This window comes from Triturus cristatus, chromosome 1_1, assembly GCF_964204655.1.
Source record: "Triturus cristatus chromosome 1_1, aTriCri1.1, whole genome shotgun sequence".
In the NCBI taxonomy this organism is placed as follows: Eukaryota; Metazoa; Chordata; class Amphibia; order Caudata; family Salamandridae; genus Triturus; species Triturus cristatus.
In genome coordinates, this window is record NC_140579.1 from 266356226 (window position 1) to 266376908 (window position 20683).

A 20683-nucleotide genomic window follows, 5' to 3' on the forward strand; every position below is an offset into this window, starting at 1 on the left:
AAATGACAATGCCTTTTATTTATGTTTTGGTTTTAAAACAAATAAAAGGCATTGTCACTTACAATGTCAGTAGCATAAACTCGCATAAAAGCAGTGTCTGGAGTGCAGCAGTGTGCGGCGTGCAGCAGTGTGCGGCATGCAGCAGTGTGCGGCGTGTAGCAGTGTGCGGCGTGCAGCAGTGTTTCGTGTAGCAGTGTGAGGCAGGCAGCACTGTGTGGCGTGCAGCAGTGTGCAGCGTGCAGCAGTGTGCGGCGTGCAGCAGTGTGCGGCGTGCAGCAGTGTGCGGCGTGCAGCAGTGTGTGGTGTGCATGCAGCAGTGAGTAATGCAGCAGTGTGCGGCGTGCAGCAGTGTGTGGCGTGCAGCAGTGTGTGGCGTGCAGCGGCATGCAGCAGTGTGTGGCGTGCAGTGGTGTTTCGTGTAGCATTGTGCGGCGTGCAGCAGTGGGTGGCGTGCAGCAGTGGGTGGCGTGCAGCAGTGGGTGGCGTGCAGCAGTGTGCGGCGTGCAGCAGTGTTTCGTGTAGCAGTGTGAGGCAGGCAGCACTGTGTGGCGTGCAGCAGTGTGCAGCGTGCAGCAGTGTGCGGCGTGCAGCAGTGTGCGGCGTGCAGCAGTGTGCGGCGTGCAGCAGTGTGTGGTGTGCATGCAGCAGTGAGTAATGCAGCAGTGTGTGGCGTGTAGCATTGTGCGGCGTGCAGCAGTGTGTGGCGTGCAGCAGTGTGTGGCGTGCAGCGGCATGCAGCAGTGTGTGGCGTGCAGTGGTGTTTCGTGTAGCATTGTGCGGCGTGCAGCAGTGGGTGGCGTGCAGCAGTGGGTGGCGTGCAGCAGTGGGTGGCGTGCAGCAGTGGGTGGCGTGCAGCAGTGTTACAGAAGGGGTCACAGAGGTTTGTGAGGCCCATCTGTAATACAGATAGTGCTTGCACACATGTAGCACCACCGCTATCTGGGTGTGCGGCGTGCAGCAGTGTGCGGCGTGCAGCAGTGTGCGCAGCAGTGTGCGGCGTGCGGTAGTGTGCGGCATGCAGCAGTGTGTGGCGTGGTTTGTAAACAACAAGAAAAGCGGACAAGGAAGGGTGGGAGGGAACGAGCATATGGGGTGTGAGTTATAATGAAAGTTAATTGTTGTAAGAGGGGATACAGGAGGTGAGGCCGAGCGTGCGCTGGCAAAAGCAGTCTGCTGCTTTCAAGTCCGATGCCAGATGCCAGCTTCGCGCTTGAATGCCTCACATGCACTGGCCATAAACCGCATTCCTAAGGTCTTGTACCCCTTACTAAATCTCTCTGAATGCGTGAGGCGGCGCAGGAAGTATCTGGTGGCAAATTGAATGCGTGTGGTTGTGCGCGTAACCGCCACGCGATCCGCCTGGGAAGCCTTTGGCAGCATTTTCTGAAGCCCCTACATAGGTCTCGCTGGGCGATCGCTTACGCGATAGCCAGGCGAGACCTAAAAAGAATAAATGGAATGCAAACAAAGGGAATATAAACATTAGGTTTCATGCCTTCATGACTGTGCTCATCAAGTTCATATGCTTTATCATACCTCAACATATAGATCTAAAAGGAGTGTCAAAAATAATGTCGAAAAAGAAGACAGCAGACAGGAATGTGTTCTCAAAGACAATTCTATTACAGGACCGGAGGCTTCAGATTATGCTTTCTCTTTCTTTACTGCAAATCAACAACCATGGAGACTAGCCCTATATATGCATCTCTATACAGGAACACTGCCTCTTTCTTTGCTGCTCGCATAGAGTGGAGTGCTCTAAATATTTTCTTGTCCTATCTCAAGCCTTTATTGTGTCTTTGCTCAAGTTCTAAATTGTATTGAAATGTTATTATTATGATGTTTGTTGCGGGGCTTTTGTGAGCTTTGCATTTTTGCAGCTCATCGCACGGCTGCTCTCACTGGGTGTTCGGAAGGCGTCGGGTGCTTCACCGACGTGTCCTCCGCCCTGCCAAGCTTTACCGCATAACTCCATGTGGTCTGCGGCGCCTTCCCCGATACGGGCCCGTGTTCTGGTGAGCCTTTTGTCGCGTAGCCCAATTGGGCTAGTATTGGGCTACGCGACACACATTTTGAATCCTCCTCGCTCCGGCCGTATTTTCAAATGCGATTCGGAGCGGAGGTTCGTCTTTGGTGCCCTTTGTAGACGCCTTCCTGGGCTGGATAATAAGGCAGCCCCCAAGCTGTGTGCAGGCTTTGTAGATCATGTAATTGGCTCTGGACGCCCTCTGGGCTGTTATAATTGACTACAGCTTTGCTGAGGAGCATTACTATTAACTGTTAGAGATTGTTGCACCAGGGCTGCTCCCCCTTGACCGATTCCTTTGGCTTGAGTATTTTATTATTGCAAGTGTCTTCCGCAGTACGTCTAGCGATGGAAAACTGGGCCTTCTTCGAGGAAGATGAATATGGGTACTATGAGGAGGAGCATGGGCCCCTCCTCAAAGACAACCTCGTGGATGTCCTTGACGCATCGGTGCAACACTCCGTCAGCAAGGCGGTGGAGATAGCAGTTCCTCAAACTGTTAACAAGGCACTAGTGGCCGTCTTAGAACCCATTACGGTGCAGCTTGAAACCTTTGCAAAACGCCATGGAATGCTTCAGCAGGACGCTCATAAATCTTCCACGTCCTCTGCAGGGGGGGAAAGATGCTGCTCCCACAAAGGCAACCAGCTGGCTGCATGCTCAGGCTCTTACTAAATTGTCGCCCCCTTCTGCCCGTGATCATCTATACTCCGGGTCTTGGACTCCGCTTCCCTCGTAATCCAAAGTAGTTACTGACACCGATACAGGCACAGACACCAATTCCACTGGGCACACTGTTTCTCTCAAGAACAAGAAGGTCAAGAGGGCCTCAACCCGTTCCCAATCCCCTCCCGTTTATCAACCCACAACTCCGTCCGACTTCAACCCACAAGACATAGTGCACCCAAGGTCATCTGATTGGGCCCCTCCGCCGGAGGTTGCAGACTACATCCACCAGAATTTGAGGCACAGTTTTGACAGGGAAGTCAGGAACCGGCTGCGGTCGGAATGCCCTCGCTCAGACGTGCCTAATAAGGGGATGGAGACGCCCGACATAGACCCTAATATGTTGGCGTTCTTGAAAAAAATTTCAGAAACACCCCAAAAAAAGGCATCGATCAGGCGCGGGTGCCAAGATAAGTTATTAGATACAATCAGCCCCTTGTCAAAGATCCTGGAATTGGGCCTAGTTGCCAAGGAGACTGGAGAGTCAATTGATCCGGATATCCTCGCAAGGTGGTCCCAGCATGCCATCTGTTTTTTGGGTAATGCCAACTGCGCCATTTCATCTGAACGCAGGAAATCCCTCCTGATGCGAATGGATACTAACTTGACCGAACTGACGCCAGGTGGCTTAGATATGTAATGTCAGAGGCGGGTATTGACACTGAATTATTTGGAGCGCACTCAGTCAGAGGCACTATGGCCTCAAAATCATTTATGTTGGGTACCAATATACATGATATCATGAAAGCTGATGATTGGTCTTCCAGTTCTACTTTCAAGTATTTTTGCCAAAAACCTGTGGGCGATGTTGCTTCTGTTGTTTTGGATAAGCGTTAAACTAGCATAATCTGAAGCCGCCGGTCCTGTAATAGAATAAAAAAAATTGCTAGCATTCGCGCCAAGAATTTTCTATTCTATTAAGGACACGGAGGCGAAGATTATCCCACCAAATGTATATTAGGATTCATAATTATCATGTTTACCCCCCCTGGATAACAGGTCTATGTCAGTTATTAAGAGTATAATTTTTTGTTTCATGCGCAGACCAGGAAGGCAAATAAGCCATCGTGGTGGTCCCCTGGGAAGGGGTTGTCTAAGGCCTTCTTGTTCAAGATCTACAGTTCCTGTTCTTTCAACGGTCTAGTGTGATTTGGATATGTTTTCTTGATGTTGTTAGGACTTTCAACTATTCAAGTTGGACTCTGCTCGTTGGGCAAGAAAGAGGAAGTGTTCCTGTATGAAGATGCATATATAGGGCTAGTCTCTATGGTTGTTGATGTAGTTACGCTAAGCATTCTTGGAATGTACTTCTTAATATGTTAAAAATGTTCCTATTGGCTGCTGTTAATTTGCAGTAAAGAATGAGAAAGCATAATCTTCGCCTCCGTGTCCTTAATAGAATTGAAAATTCTTGGCGCGAATGCTAGCAATTTTTTTACATATGAAAGGCAAGCATGGTTCCAGTCTGAAAAGATGTACACATTTTAAGCTAATGCTCCCAGGTTGTATGTGAAAACATGTACAATTATGAAAGCAAGGTTGGGGATTGTTTGCTTTCAAAAGAAAAATTTACATAAAACAAACTGCAAATTGAAATATACGTTTTGCTAAACTATTGTGAGTCTTTAAACACCACTTCTCCAATGAATCATTTATTAAAATGTGGCAGAAGCATGTCAATATATATATTTTTTTTTTAAAGATAAATAATGGAGGACCTTCTCCAATGAATCTTTTAGTAAAGTGTGGTTGAAGAATGACACTATTTTAAAAAACCATTAAAAAAAATGGAGGGCTAATCTAAAACCATTATGAGCAACATGAAAATAAATTAGGGGCCCAGTTTGGAGAAGCGAGCCTGTAAACCATGTTAGTTTGTGGGTGTGCAGAGACTCACAGGGAATTCCAGCTCATTAGCTACTGCTTCTCAACTACTTTCAGCCCCTGTATGTAGATTTGCGGAATGGTGGCAAAATCAGATCCTTTCTATAATCCAAACCCTGGTGTAATATGAGCTGTGACACAAACAGACAGGCTCTTAAAAGAACTGGGATATGGGAACACTGCCATAATTTGTCACCTTACAGTATGCACCAAAAGGGACAGGTGTATTCTTTTTTTTTTTTGTTTTGTTTTTTTTTTTAACAGGCTAAGTAGACTTCTGAAACATCCTGTCCCTGGAAAAAGTAGTTGTTTGAAGATCTCACATTCCTTTGGCTGTGGTACTAATCCAGTTGTGTCGAACCATGTGAATTAAAAAGGCAAATCCTAGACGGAATTAGGTTGTTAAAAAGGTCCAACAAAAACAGAAGCATTTTATACAAGTCAATGTCGAGTTTTCTGCTGCCCTACCACTACGGCAGTTCCGGTGCCTGTAATGGACCTTATGGAAGGAAAATATACATTCTGTTCTCAGGCGGATGAGTGTGAATAGCTCCTGTGTACTGTAAACAAGACATCTCTCAGTGAAGAGAAGCCTCTGGCTCACCACATCCAGTAAAGAAAGCGCCCATCGCCAAATCCAGCCGTCTAGGTTGTTTTACATATGTTTTAATAATATAAGTTCAGTAATTGATACCACCCATGATCTAGTGTTAGCCTACTGTTATTGGACACTCTACAGCAGCCATGATAAAACTATTATGTTATTAGAGAAGCCTATTTGAGACTTCTGCATGCAACGCATGAGGATTGAATCGAAAGGGATGTGGTTGCCATCTGGTCCCATGTCCTCATGAGCACTGTTATGCAGCAATAACTTTTAATGTAACAGCCTTTTGCATCATGGAACTTATAGATTTAACTTTTCCATTATACATACATGCCTGCAAGTCATTTGCTAGTAGTCTGGCCAAGTAAGGCACTGTAGGACAAAAAGCCAGGTCTAGATAAAGACCTTCTCAATTACAAGAGACCAGTTGGCAACTCTTTACCGGCAGCATCAAAATCTATTCTATCATGGCTAAGGACAGAAATGTAGCTCTTGCCACCATCAGATCAACGTGAAAGGAGGTGTCGGGAAAAAATCCTTTAAGCAGTGCAAATCATTTAATCACCACATCTGCAACAAAAGGGAGTACAAAAAGGTTTATTGTACATGCCAGGCTAATTCAGCTGGGAGAGTGATGTGCTATGAGCGATGCACAAGTCAGTCTCAACTAACATACACTTCGGATCGACTTCTTATAATACTAATTTTGGCCTAGATCCATATTTAATACAATGTTCACAATAGAAAAAGCTTCCTGCTTTTCCATTATGTGCCACCCAGATTACATACATTTATTTAAAGAACAGCTCTTTCCTGTTTGTGACTTCTCATGCCAAACTAACAGACTACAATGGAAAACATTCTTGCTGCTCTGAATTTCCTGTAACATATCCTAGGCAGGACATTCTCAGCTCGAATACAATGAAGAGGAAAAAACACTTAAAACAAACCGCATTGAGACCTTTTTTTTTAAGCAGGCTGTAGGTTATTTCCAGATACAATTGAACGTTTAAACAGAATTATACTGTTTTTCTGTCTTTACATAATATTTCACAGTGTGTGGGCACGTGACAGATAAAACTGAATAATTAGGTCCTAAATCTAAATTAGGGTTTTGATTCCTTTCAGAGGCACATAGGCCAATAAAAATCACAATCCCCATCCACCATGTTTAATTCTGCCTCTCAACTTTGGGGGACGTAGTCAATACCAAGTCTTTCACTGTGCCTTATCCCCCACCCATATTTAATTTGTACACTCACTGATTTGGTATTGTTTTTAGACTATTTGTCAACGCCTTTTTGTAAAGGGCTACTAAGCACTCATTAGTGGACTAATCCCTTTAAGGTGTCTGTAAATGGAGATTAAAGAGTCACAGAATAATGCTATGCGAAACCTGGTGACGGTAAGCAGGAAGTGCAACCAGTAAAGGAGAAGTGAACTGGGGATACCAGAATTCAAATATGCCCCAAAAAGATGGCAACACCTTGAAAGAAGATTCCTATAAGCCTACAAAGACGGTGACATAGGTGGGCGTCTTATGTGTTTGACTAGGCATGCTTAGGTAGAAATACAAAGGAGGCATGACTTGAAGGGGACCAGATTATTCATATGCCAAGGAGAATGTAACAGTCCACACTACGGCTCCTTAGTTTTGCCATTATCATAGAACTCTGCACCAGTACTCGCAGGAACACTCCACTGCCCTGTACTGTCCACCACCAGGGACTGTACTGTAGGATGACCTTTCAGGAAGCCTGGCACTGCCAGATGGTCCAGCTGTGAAGGACCAGTGAGTGGGTAGTTGTTTTATGCGGCGGAAACAGCCCACACACTGGTCCTTTCCAGTGGCCTAAACTGGCAGAGCTAGGCTGCCCGAAAGGCCAAAGCTAGGCAGCACGAAAGGCCAGTCTAACACCGAGACAGTAAGCTTGCAAGCAGGAATCACTAGCGTGCCGTTCAGCATTAAGTGCATTTCCATTACACGCTGAAATGACTTATGGGTTTGAAGACAAACAGTATGAACTAAAAAAAAAAACAACAAAAAACACCACAACCCATCTACTCCAAACTGAAGAAGAAAACTATTTATTGCCATTGAGGTTATGTTCCCACACAACAATTGAGAGTTTCGCACTGACCCTACCCCTCCCAAGAAGATAGGAGTTCTGAAAAGCTCACACACTGGCAACAACCTGTCTTCGACGTACATGTGGCATGGAGCCGGTCTGAGTCCAGCCTGCTCTGCCGCCCTTGGGCACTGACTCACCGCACTCACTCGGCGCCTGGGATGGCTCACTATTTTTGGACTTGGGTTGGCTTGCTATCAGCAACACACAGGCTGGGCCGCTCGTGCCAACCAGAGGCGTAGCTAGAGCTTGTGGCACCCGGGGCTATCCCTCAGATTGCCGCCCCCCCTGTGGTGCTGACGAAAAAGGAAGGCGAACACTTGAAAGAGGTCCGAGAGACACGTAGTATTGCCGCTAATAGTTACCTCGATCATGCACATACATGACTTTTGACTTTGTTAGGCCCCTTAATGTAAGTGCATGAATTGTAAGTATCTCAGATGTGTTGGTCGGTCCCAGTATTTACACACAATTTAAATAGCACTATTTTACTTTTTTTTATAACGCTACACATCAGAGCGATTTACATAACATACAGATTGAAAATAAATCATGCAAGCGTGTAAATCAGTGTACAAGATGTGTTGCATGAGTCAGTGAGGGTTAAAAGTTGTAGCAGTAACATATCCTACATAGCTCGCTGTGCTATATTAAAAGGCTTACTATTTATGAACTACAAGTAACAAAAGGATCTGTGTTCAAAGCAGTAACCTTACCTAACTACATTAAAAAAAAATCTGTCATCTGCATATTACATGATGTGCTTTGCAGGCACATTAACCTTCTATACTACTTTTAGTCAGATCTGGGACTACACAAAACAGAAATTTCTCCAAGAAATACTTTAACCTCCGGGGTTATCTCACCATTTATTATTCCGATAGTTACTGGGCACCTCTGCAGCAGATGCCTTAACCCTGCAAAAATATAAGAAAATGCAGACTTTGTAACCAATTATGACTAAAAGATCTACTAACATGCTTCTCCTTGTTGCCAATTTCTTTGTGGCAGGGTTTTAAAAAAAATTAAATTAGTTGAGGCCCAGATTTTGCATTGGGATTGCACCACTTTTTTAGCACAACCCCAAAGCAACATCTAATTTGTTAAATCTCATAATGGGCTTAAATGCACTCATGATGTACTTAATGAAAACAAATGTGTGTGATCATAATAGCTGACTGGCGGGCATTAAATTACCATACAAGCACACAAGGGGCCATGAGAGCCTGCTACAGAAAGGCAACAAATGAAGAAGATGTCAGGAGTTCAGAGCCCTGGCACAGGCGGTCCGTTTTTGCAGTCCGGAAAAAGTGCCAGGGCGCCAAACAGCACGATAGAGACCCATTTCGAGACAGCAAGCACATCGATGTGCGCTGCTCACACTGCTCACTAGTGGAGAAGTTACGGCATGACGTCATGCCAGATGAGCGTTGTGGGGGAAGGGAAATCCTTTAAAGAGTCATTTTCTCTCTGGATTTCCCTTCTCTTTTTGAAACGCAAGAGCAGCAAAATTGTGGTATTGTCACCAGGGCTTTAAGTGGAAGCTTTTTCAATATTATATGTAACAAGCCATAGTTGCAGCTTATTTATCATGTGCAACTAATAACCATTGACAAAGCCAATAGTCCTGACTTGTTGCAGGCATGCCCGGCTCTAGGATTTTTCCTTTCATAAAGAAGCATGGGTGGGCCATATAGACGAATGGGTTCCAGTAAGTATTTCAGAGATTCGATATTTTAGGTGTTGGTATCTGCCCTCTTTTGACATTTTTAAGACAATAACTACCACCCAAAGAGCTACTGACTTCGCTTTCTCTGTTGCCCTTCTAGCTTTGGGAAAGGGGAAGGACTTTGCTTGTCAGAACTTTAAAATGTAGATGCGGAAAATTCAGGCTGAAGCATGGGTCAAATTATGCAGCAGTGTTGACTAAATTGTGCAACAAGAAAAAGCAAACTATGTAGCATAATGCAGCACATTATGTGATAGTATTAGTTCATTATTTTGATACGCTTGCTAACACTAGACATAGATTTCACTTCATTGGGACCAGTTTAACACCTGAATATAGCAATAAGCAATCAGAAGGTGACAAGTCAACCTTAGGAAAGAAACTTCACTCAGCGCCACCACATGTCAATGCAATTGTATAACATTTGAACCATTTGAGCTAAAAACAACCTCTTTAAAAATCTGCAGATTATGCAGAAGATAATGGATTATGTGGCAAATGCGGCCCAAACAAATTATAAAGGCCGCCGCGACCGCAACGGGCCACCAGTGCCGCGCGGCCGCCTCCGAAATTGTGCCGCCTGGGGCGGACCGCCTCCACCGCCCCCCCCCCCCACCTCCTAGCTACGCCACTGGTGCCAACCTACGCCCCACTGCCCGCACTTCCTGGAAGAAAGGACGCTGTGTTCACAAAGCACCTGAAAACAAGAACGCTGACCCTTGGATACCTGCAGGAGAGCGGGAGGACAAAAGCCTGCAACACACAACGCTGGGAGTGTCGCCCTGAATCCCCTCTTGGGAATCTCCAAGTAAAAGAACTTGTAAAACTGGAAAGCAAATCATTCATTCAGCTGTATCTGAGCGCGGACTATCCAGACAGCAACGGGATTGCCAAAAGAAGCTGTAAAACATGGTAATTCCCCCGGAAAGAAAAATGCCATTTTGTCCAGATCATGTGTTCCCATTCTTCTAAATATAAAACAGTAATTTATTTTTTACTGTGTCTCGGGATCATGGGAAAAGAATCCTAAACTGGGAATGACTAGAAGCCTGGAATCCGACCGACACCACCTTTTACCAAATAACCAGCCAGGCAAAAACAGTGTTTATAAAGAAGTAAAATCTAAGCTTACCTACAAATTTCTGAATAGATTCACAACAAGAAGTCTAACACTCGCTGGTTGAGAGGGCATTATCACAGGAATAATGCCCCGGTCACCTTTACAGCCAGAGGCACTTTTCGGATTGTCAGGGCATTATCCCTCTAATGCTCCATTATGTCATTGGAACGTTGGGAGCTCTACTGAAGACCCTGGAGTGGCAGAGGATTATAAATACTGCTACATGCCACATGTCCCAACATTCAAAGTTCATTTTCTGTCTCACTGTTTTACCACATTCTTTGCTCAGCGGTTTGACTATTCTAGCTGAGCTATAACCAGGGCCACTGGAATTAGGCAGAAGGAGAGAGCTAAATTATGTGGCAGGGCTGAGTAAATTAACCGTAAGAAAAGCCAAAATATGTGGAACTCATTGTGATATTACAGAGTTACGCAGAGCACTCAAATGTTACAAAAATATCACCAATATACATTCATGTTCCAGTCTCTATTGAATCCACAGGGTCCTTATGCCCACACTTCTTGACATTAGTAAAAATCATGTTTTCTACACATCAACACTGCCAACACGTGTTTCGTCATTATGGCGAATTTGCCTCTGACATCATCAGGGTTTGAAATGTTATCCTTGTAGTCACATCACAGCTAATCTTATAACCTGTAAATTTCAATTTACGTATCACATAGAGTACAGGGAAATGTTTCTAAACCGAACAGTCGAGGCGACTGGAGAGTGCTCCTTCCCACCACGTGTCAACGCCAGATAAACACGTGGTGGGAAGGAGCACTCTTCTCTGGCCACCATGCGCTGGCTTACTGTAATAGTACTACTTCATCATTTTGTTATTTTTACACTTGTTAAGACTGCCTGGGTATTAGTTGCACCTCAGTAGTACCAGTTTAACACCCAAATGTAGTAATAAGGAACAGAAAAGGGATCAGTAAACCTTTGCTAAAGGTCTTTGTGTTGTTGCATTTTTTGTAACTTTTGAAACATTTTAGCTAGAAACTATTTTTTTTGTTAAATTCTGCAGCTTATGCAGCACATGATGGATTATGTAGCAAATGCTGCAAATCTACAAGTATGTGGAAAAAAAGCTGTAGCCACACAATCGCATAATATCAATGGACATGGCTATGGCTATAACTCTTCTACTGAGGGCTATGCGGGTTGACTCATGCCGTCTCCAGGGGCATAACAATCATTTGTTTAGAGATGCAGTGGGATCTGGACCCATAGGTAAGGGGGGGGCTCTGCATTCCAATAACAGATGTCTTCTACTGCCCAGGCAGAGGGTAAGGAGGCAATTTTCCTTGCTTATATGTAAACTCTGGCACCCTTGCCAGGTGACTGTCCTCTCCCTTATTCACATGAGGCCTATGACTTAGGGAGCTAGCATTAAATGACTGAGTGGGTATCAGAGCCAAACCATTTTAAATCATGTCACTCCTAAAGTCCAGGACTTCCTTCCATTTCGCTCAGGACTAGACCCATCAAGAGAAACGAGATGTAGGCTCTTCAAGCGGAAATAACATAAGAACACATGCTGCCCCAGAAATCAAAACATGCAAGACAATGATAAACTTAAACAAGAAAGTCAACAAGAGATTCACTACAAAATAATGAGAGTTGGTGAGCTGGCAGTGGAAGTTGTTTTGTAAAAAATTATTTTAAGCACTCCCGTTTGGGGGGGGGGGGAAGAAAAAGAGGAGCTCTAGAGTTCTCCAATGTCAGGAGAAAGATGTCCAACCGGTCCTGCATCTTCACTCGCTTCACATTCTAGCTTAAGTTTTCACAGCGTTTTAATGGGGAAAGAAAATATTATGTACCAGAACTCATTGTGATGCCAGGACTGTGAGAGCATAGGACATCCCAAATAGGGCATTGTCAAAGTTCTATAAAAGAGAAGTAGGTATTAAAAAACATAAAAATTTGGTTTCAGGGAAAATGTTAATGGAAAACAGTTTTAAAGTTAGCAAAACTTAAAATGTCAACAGTTTGAAAAAAAATTACTTTCCCTCAGATTTATGTCGAACAGATGGAAAAAACCATGCTTGTGCCTTCGCGGTAATTACACTTTTGCATACAACTGAGCCATGCCACTTTCTGTATTTTAATGGAGAAAGCACGGATCTTCTGTCAAGCAGCTCCCAACCTCTGTTTTTATCAGTTGAATGCTACCAAAGAAGGAAAAAAAATGCAAAATCTCCCATGAGTGGCTTTGAACGAATCCAGCTGCATACCAAGGCACACTTAAGCCAGAACAGGAACTTGCTACCTTTTAACAAGCATTTACAATGCAACGGTCTCGGCATTGGTAAAGTTAGAGCTATTGGCATTGCTCATGACATTATTTTTGTTTATGTTTTTGTTTTTAAAACATTTAAAGAAACGGCATTGTCATGAGCAATGCCAATAGCTCTAACTTTAACAATGCCGAGACCGTTGCATTGTAGCATTAAAGTGTACACTGCCATGGGGGTTGGGACCTCGCCGGTGGGGGCAGAGAGCTGCTGCACTTCCCTGTGGCCACAGTAAGCACCGAATTTCCCTAAAGGGTACATCTGACAAATAACATTTCAATACATTTAGCAAAACCAAACAGCGTGGAGCCGTCTGTACAGTGCCAGCCGGAGGCACCAAACATTTATAGACCGAGCTCGAGGGAGGGTGGTGCTATTTAGGGTGCGGGGGAGACGCCGCCACTTCAGGGAAGCAGGACGTGACACATCCTCCAATATTGTATCAAGTGACACCGCGTGGAACGTGTGTTTGTTGAGTCACCGCGCACAGGGGCAGCCAAGGCTGATGCAAATCCGCCATATCCGGGGAGGCGCTGAATGGACGGACTGTTCTTGTGACTGCGGTCACGTGACGGCTTAGCTCAGCGCCTTGATGAATTTCTAAGTGCTGAGCTGATACAGTGAACTTCCTTTCCAGCGGCGCTACGTGACTCGCTGAGTAAATGAGTGGGCTTTCCCTGAATTAGCGCCGGATGCCGGTAAAGCGCTGCAAGAAAGTGATAACTGCAAGGCACGTGCTTCCCCCGATAGCAGTAGCGCCCCGCCCCCGAGAACTCTCTCGATTTGTCACACAGACATCTGGTTCTCGCTAGGGTACGTGTTGGACAATCTGAGGGGCTTCATACAAGCAAGTGGGTCTAAGAGACCAGTAGGGCTGGGAAGAAGTCGGGCACATGAAAGGTAATCTAGACATTTCCAAATACGCAGGTTCCCTCTGAAGGGACCGTTGAACTGGAGCGCTGTCAGTCACATCAGGAAATGAGAGCAGTTCTCTACAAATTGGTGCCACTAGTGTTGTGGGCACAGGCAGTCAGCCACTTGTCAGCCCATTGGACTCAGGCGACAGGGCGGCGCATCCGATGAAACGATAGTTTTGAGTACAGTTTACCACATATCAGGTGGTTTCGGCATTTCTCGCAAGGACGGGGCGTTCGAGACACTGCACAGCAGGACGGTGACTGAGATAACGGCGGGGAAGGAGTCAGTCAGGACGGGAGTTTTGAAACGATAGCAGTGTTGGCTTACATTATACACTTTCCATAGCCCTAACAACTTCCCCATTTTGTGGGTAGTACACACATCTCCAAATGTCCCTAAAGGCCAGTAGGTCTTTGCATGAAAATGCAGCACAAGGGAGTTTTATGTTAGTAGCCAGCGCTGTTTAAGAACATGCATTACGCCACGGTACAGCAAAACGCTGGAGGAGTTTCCTATAGCCCTTAACATGTCCAAGCTGGAGTAGCTCCCTTTAAGTCGGCACTATACCGTAATATTCATGAAAAACCAGAGCAAGCTAAAGAAAAGGCAGGAGGAGGGCCGCTGCTACCACAGGTCACGCGAGCAGCGCCCGCGGCTGCCCACGCACTTGCCGCTCAGTCGGACAAGTGTCTCTGCACAGGCTCACACGCTTGTCTTCCCTAAAAACGGACTGCCAGGACACTTACGGCCAGCGGGCGCCGGCGCGTGATCATCCGCTTCCTGTCGCTGGGGTAAGCGCTACATACGGAAATGCCTCCGCTATCCCACAGCCCCATGTTTGCAAGCAATGGACTCACCGCAAGCCGTCCAAGATCCTCGTCAGCAAACCTACTAAAACCCATTGTTTAGATGTAACACAAAGGGAGGGGAATCAGTAGCCGTTCTTGGGGTAAAAGCATGGAATACACTCCCCTGTCATCTCCGCCTCATTCACTCTGCTAGAGAAAATCTTTGAAAACCTGGATTTTTGGAGCCGCTGACTCGCTCTGCTTTCACTTATCCAATTAATCCATATTTGTGACGCGATACATACGTCGGATATTTAAAAACAGTTCCCACACATGTGCTGACATTAGGCTCCATGGTGTTCATCCGGGCAGATCTCACAACAAGCACACCACTGCCTTTCTCCGAGGCAGAGCAGAAATGCCTCGGAGAAACGCAGCGTCTTTTTCGGATTCGGGGGCGTGTTTTGCTGTTATCTCCTCCAGCCATTGGCTGGAGGAGATAATTATACTTTCTGCAAAAAACACGCCCCCCGATCCGAAAAGGACGGGGCCTGATCGGAGTGACGGGACCTCTTCTCCAATGGCTGGCCAGCATTGAAGAGGCCAGTCAATGGAGAACAGGGGAGAAGAGGGGCGGGTTCAAGCCCCTCTTCTCCAAAACATTAAATCTCTCGACTTCCGGTTCTGCCTTCGGCAGACCGGATGGTCCCGAGACCTAAAAACAGTGAATTGAGCTGGACAGCCGTGTACATGCGGCCCATACTGTAAATGTAAATCTTGCAGGGTATCCAGTGCCCTAAATATAGAATAATCCATTTCCAGGTTATCCATCTGTGGTCTCTCCTGACTTTTTGTGTCCAAATTGGGTGACATGTGATAAAAGTATATCCAACTTCGCACTATGACATCCCCAAACACTGGTGCGTAGGTTATGAATGCTTCTCTGGGTGCACTGGGGTTGGAAGGAATATATTTACAGTTTCTAGGGGGAAAAGCAAGCAATCCCCGAGACATTTAAATCAAAAAAGGCGATGGTTTACTTTAGAGATGATTCACTATTTTTCTGACTCCTCTAGTGCTTAGTTTTTCTATGGACCACTAAAGAAATATGTCAGATGAAGATTGCTGTGTTGATCTGAGCTCAATGTTGATCTATTTAGTTAAGTTACTATAGATCATATAGAGGGGCACAGGATGGTAAACATAGGCAAAACCTCAAGGTCTATACCTAAACCTGGCCAAGACGCAAACAAGCTGCCAGTCAATAATTGAACCTGGGCTTGTCGCCAACAGGGTTTGGTTCTGCTATTTTTGATCCCACTGTAATTAATTATCACCATTAAGAGTCGAAAGGAAGACTACTACCGTTGAAGTAGCGTTGCCATATCTCCCCTTGTCAAGAGGACACCTAAGTATCCAGTTTTGAGCATTCATCTAATTAGTGTAATTTGGACTTTCCTTCGTTTGTTTTAGTGAAACAAAGTAGACTGACACACCTGATGGCAATGTTTTAAATGAAAACCCAGAACTGGAAATATGTGCCCTCATGCAATGGAACGATTAGACAACGCTACCTCAAACAGTGTCCTCCAATAGTGGAAGAAGCATTGTCGGTGTCAAATTATGAGCAGATCACAGCGACCAACACACTGGAGCTGGTCAATAGCTACAGCCATTCACTAGATGGGCATGTTCGCTGGTCAGTAATGAAAAGCAGCCCAATGTGACGAAAGTTGCCACTCAAAAGTGACCCCCCAGGACACAATGAGGATAAGCTACTTACCAATAGTCACCATTATCAATTACCAGTAAGGCAGGTTGGTTACTGCCAAGAAATACAGGGAGATGTCAACAGGGACAAGAGGCTGGTCACCAGTAAGATTCAACTTCCAGCTGAAATGTGCACTCTCTGAATAATCAAACCCAATCACAATGACATGAGGCTTGTCATTTTCGTCAATAAATTGAAATGCAGACTGGGCCAAAAGTTGCAAAAAGAATTATGCACAGTCATTCTTATGTACTGATGGGTCAGGGTTACACCAATCAAGACAGCCAATGCACTATAGGCCATAACGGCAATGGTCTGTAACATGGTTTTTATTTTAAGCTTATCTTACACATTCCCGAAGAAAAATATATTTAACAATGTAACAATGGTGCAAACAATCACGAGGGCCATGGCAATGCAACAAGAAGCACTATGCTATTGTTAATAAAGCAGCACTGGTTGATCTGGGAAAATGTTCCAATGCGTGTGATAAAAGGTGTCCATCTTTTAAGGACAAACACGGCAGCAGATGAAATTGTGTAAGGGCGAACATAGAAGGGAACAACCTCAAGAAAGCCGTTAGGCCTGAGGAGATAAATGGAGAGGGTTAGTTTGGTTTTTGGAGCATTGGTGGTTGTGCAATGGCTCGCGAGATCTCCTGGCTCACTGTGGAGCCGGGAGGATTGGGGCGGGGTAGATGGTTAACAGTGAGTCCAATTCACTCACTCCAATCTGATCAACAGTCAGAGTGAAATGCCAGCTTCCCCCTCCAAACTTACTTAAACATGTTTCCATGGGAACTGTAACCTGGGAAGCGTCCTCTGGAGCCCTCACCTCATCCCCCTGGCTCAGGCTCCCCGGTGTCGTACTCTCCTCTCTTCCAGCTGAACTGCTCCCATCCCAAAGGGTGAAATGACGGGGCATTTTTCAACAAGGATGGGGGCAGATGTGGGTACACCAGGACACGCTAGCGAGAAGGCATCAGCTCTCATTAGCAGCCGTTCTTAAAATCAATACTCCCTCTTGCCAAAGTGATGAGACCATCCCAAAACCCATCTGCGAGGGTAGACGTCCCCCCAAACCTGCGGGAAAGAGGGAGGCAGTGCGAGATAACCACTCCGCTGAACAACGTCTCGAAAATGGTCTTTAAACACTGACCTGGAATGTCCCATTGCCTAAACAACAACGGGAGAGCACGTTCAAAAGAAAGAAACACAATCAAGCAACAAGCATTTGCAATGCAATAGGTCTCGCATTTATAGGAGTTTGAGCTATTGGCCTTGTAAATGACAATGCTTTTTATTTAAGTTTGTTTTTTTTAAAACATAAATAAAAGGCACTGTCATTTATAATGCCAATAGCTCAAACTCGTATAACTGCGAGACCTATTGCATTGCAAATGCTTGTTTAACTAGGTTATTGTAACACCCGCTTTTTACAGGGCCAAAAAGCCGCGGAACCGTATAACATGGCTGTGTTATCACTATTGTCTAATTTAAGGCGATAGATGCTTTATTTAGGTAAATGTTAGTATAATCTAAACATTGCATGTATCCACTTATGAAAGCTAATCACGTGTAGTAAAGACCATGTGTCACTGTGCAGCACTTTACAAAAATAAAAAATACAATATTCCATCTGCAAGTGAAAAGCCGACACATTTTCCTTTAGATGTACTTTTCGATAGCAGGCAAACTGTGTTTTCTTTTTGAAGTCTTTTACCGCAGACTAAGAAAAGCATATTACGTTCCCTAATATAAATAGTGTCTGGTAATTCCCTCATAAACAGGGCTGTAAAATATTTCAGAAAGGAAAGAATAAAAAAAGTATTGTTTGTTCTTCGAGAACTCAAACCAGAGACCTGCCTTATCAGAGCGGAGAGAGTTATATGGTACTAGCCCTAAACCAGAGATAACAGACAAGTGGGGGAGGGTGGGAGGGGAGCGGGGCTTCGGCTTAAGCAAAGAGACACGGAGGTGCAGAGACGGCTGCACGGGAAGGCCTGCACCTGGAGCGTGCTGGTGCCGGTGAGGCCTTCAAGCCTCAGAATGGGCCCACACCTGAGCACACCATTCATGCCTTCTGCACGAGTTGGGCCCCGAAGAAGGTTTGGTTGCGTTATAAGGGGCTTCTGCGGAAATATTGTACTGTAACTGGATTTATACAACGCTTATTGCCTCTGACGAGGCACTGAAGCGCTTTGAGGCGTGTAACTCCGATTACTACTGCAATATAGAATTTATAAAGCGCTTCGTGCCACTAATGCGACTACGAAGAGCGCCACTGGCCTGGTAGGCATGAAGAGCCACCCTCCCCTGTGTAATGCCAGCTGCAGCAACAGGGGGAGGGACGGGCTCTGAGGAGAGAGAGCAGAGGAGGAAAGAGCAACAGAGAACCAGTCTGCCAAGTAGGTGCGAACGTTAAAGTGAAAGTAATCATTTAGCGGGCGCTTTGATGTTCGCAGTGGCCGCGCGGCTCACTGAGAACATCAAAGCGCCCGCGAAATGTACACGCAGGCTGCCAACTGGTGCGCGTGCCCGGCGCACATGCACTGTAGTTGGGGGCCTGAAAAGCACTCGTTTGCACTTCCAAATCCCCGTTATCTATAGCTCTCGCCGGAGCAGCGCTAAAGCGCTGGCTCAAGCGAGACCTAAAAACACTGAACAAGACAACAACATAGTAAAACGTATACACGTTAAAAAAAAACAATTCTACCTCAGCCATCGCCCACCACATAGGAGGCACACAAACCCAGACTGCCACAATGTATTCCGAGCAGCCAAATAAAGGAACTTAAAGAAGTTGAGGCTGTGGAAAGTAAAGCAGATGAAAAACAAACGGAGCAACGAATAAACAGGTTTAGTTTGAGTTACTGCAAACTGGTGAGAAGTTGTTTTGGAACTGTCGAGTAAAACTGCCAAAAAGTCTTAATGGAGGAGAAATAAAGACGGCGGGGGCTTCTCAGTGAAGCTGCAGGCTGCCTACCTTGCCTGTTCTTGGGTCTTGGTGCGCCCTTGCTGCCGGGTGGGCTCTCTATTTTGGCTACTTGCCTTCACCACTTCCTGCTGCAGCAAGGATTCGGATGTGCAGCAAGACTATGCGAGTCAATTTCTCAGCAGTGAAACAGACATGAACGCCTGAACGCCCACGCCCTACTTTCAGGGGCTGGACCAGGGCCACGCCCTCCAGGCTGACTGCTTGAGATCCTGCTCCGCCCATGTCCCTGCAAGGTCTTTGCTGTTTGAGGTGGGGCCAGCGTCTAACACTAATCTCAACCCTCCAGTCTAAAGGCGGGGCCCTCACCATGCATCGTGCATCGTGTGCAAGGAGTCTCTTTCTGCCCAGCCCACTCCATGTCACCTCACGGGGCGGGCCAAAAGAACACGCTCACCTTGTTTATAGATCGTTATCTTTCCCTATCCATCACTGCTGAGGGGCGTGGTCAGTGCACCACGGCGTCCCCCGCTGCCGCAAGGCAAGATAGGGTGTCTTCGAGTCTCTTTCACTCGTTGCTCCCCGGCCTTTCCTGTCGTTCCGCCTATTCAAGGGGGGGGGGGGGGGGGGGGGGGTCCAGAACTTCCTCTCTGCCCACTCCCGCCTAATTATCGGCATTTGCTGCAGGCAGAGGGAGGGTCCGAACCTTACTTCAGTCAGGCCCACTCACCGCCTTACGCCTATAGTCTTGCTAGTGTGAGCACTCGAGCGAGGTCAGTGCTTACGCGGCCGCACCCACACGCTCCGGGCACTGGGCTGGGCAAAAGACAGCAGGGGGTCTTCTTGTCGCACCCACCCTCTGTCTGCGGGTCCATACACTACACATACATCACTGCTGCAGTTTCAAGGAGGTGCGTGCATGTCTCCCTCATGCTTTCAGTCTCGTGAGTGTTTGTTTTAAAAAGCTCAAATCGCAATTCTAGCCCCTCCATGTTTGCGGAAGACACGAGGAGATAGCAAAGTCCATCCCTGCAGCCCACCCGCTCATTGCTCGCAGTATTGCTTCTGCCTGCTGAGGGAGCGGATCAAAACCTCCCTACACTTCTGTGCCAGAACCATGACATCATTGGCAAAGCATCACGGGAGTAAAGAGAACCCGCCCTCCTAAAGGACGAATTTTGTTTTGCATATTTGAAGTTTTTAGGAAGGTGTGATGGTTTTAGTGCAGGTGCAACCCCACCCCAAGGTTTCATCGGGAAGCCTGCTTCCGTTTTACAAGGCTGCCCTGCTCCCTTCTTGGAAAGCCAGATTTCGGTTTCTTTTTTCGGTTCCCTTAGAATAAAAAATTAGCTAGCATTCGCGCCAAGAATTTTCAATTCCATTATGGAGGTGAGGATTATGCTTTTCTTTCTATTTATTGCTACTCACAGCAGCCAATGAAAACGTGTATCATGTAAACAAAACTACATTTCCCATGATGCACATGTTACATCATATCCTGTAATGCCCCATAAGAGTCGCCATCAACCGGAACTTGTCCTCTTTCTTTGCTTCGAACAGTAAAGTCCAACAATATAACTGAAGTCCAAACAATAGCTTCCAACGTGGAAAAACCAGGCCAGCTGGGAAGTACGTTGTCTCAACCAGGATTACACTTAATCCATCTTCTTCTCAGACCCTGAAAGAATGAGAGACAGGACAACCCGTAACTTCTGCGTAACCAGAATAAATACAAAACGGGGGGTGT

At 45.9% G+C, this 20683-nt stretch overlaps 1 protein-coding gene across 2 annotated transcripts in view; it reads right to left on the reverse strand.

Moving 5' to 3' along the window:
- The window catches only part of LOC146870105 (rho-related GTP-binding protein RhoA-D), a 401884-nt gene extending 382338 nt beyond the window's left edge, over positions 1-19546 (reverse strand). The window contains exon 1 of one of the 2 annotated variants that reach the window (XM_085628086.1): positions 19394-19546. The gene's annotated coding sequence lies outside the window, so the exon portion shown is untranslated. Of the gene's footprint in view, positions 1-18987; positions 19199-19393 lie in introns of those variants that run through there. The other variant, XM_085628050.1, reaches the window with a different exon arrangement.
- Between the last annotated feature and the right edge of the window lie 1137 nt (positions 19547-20683).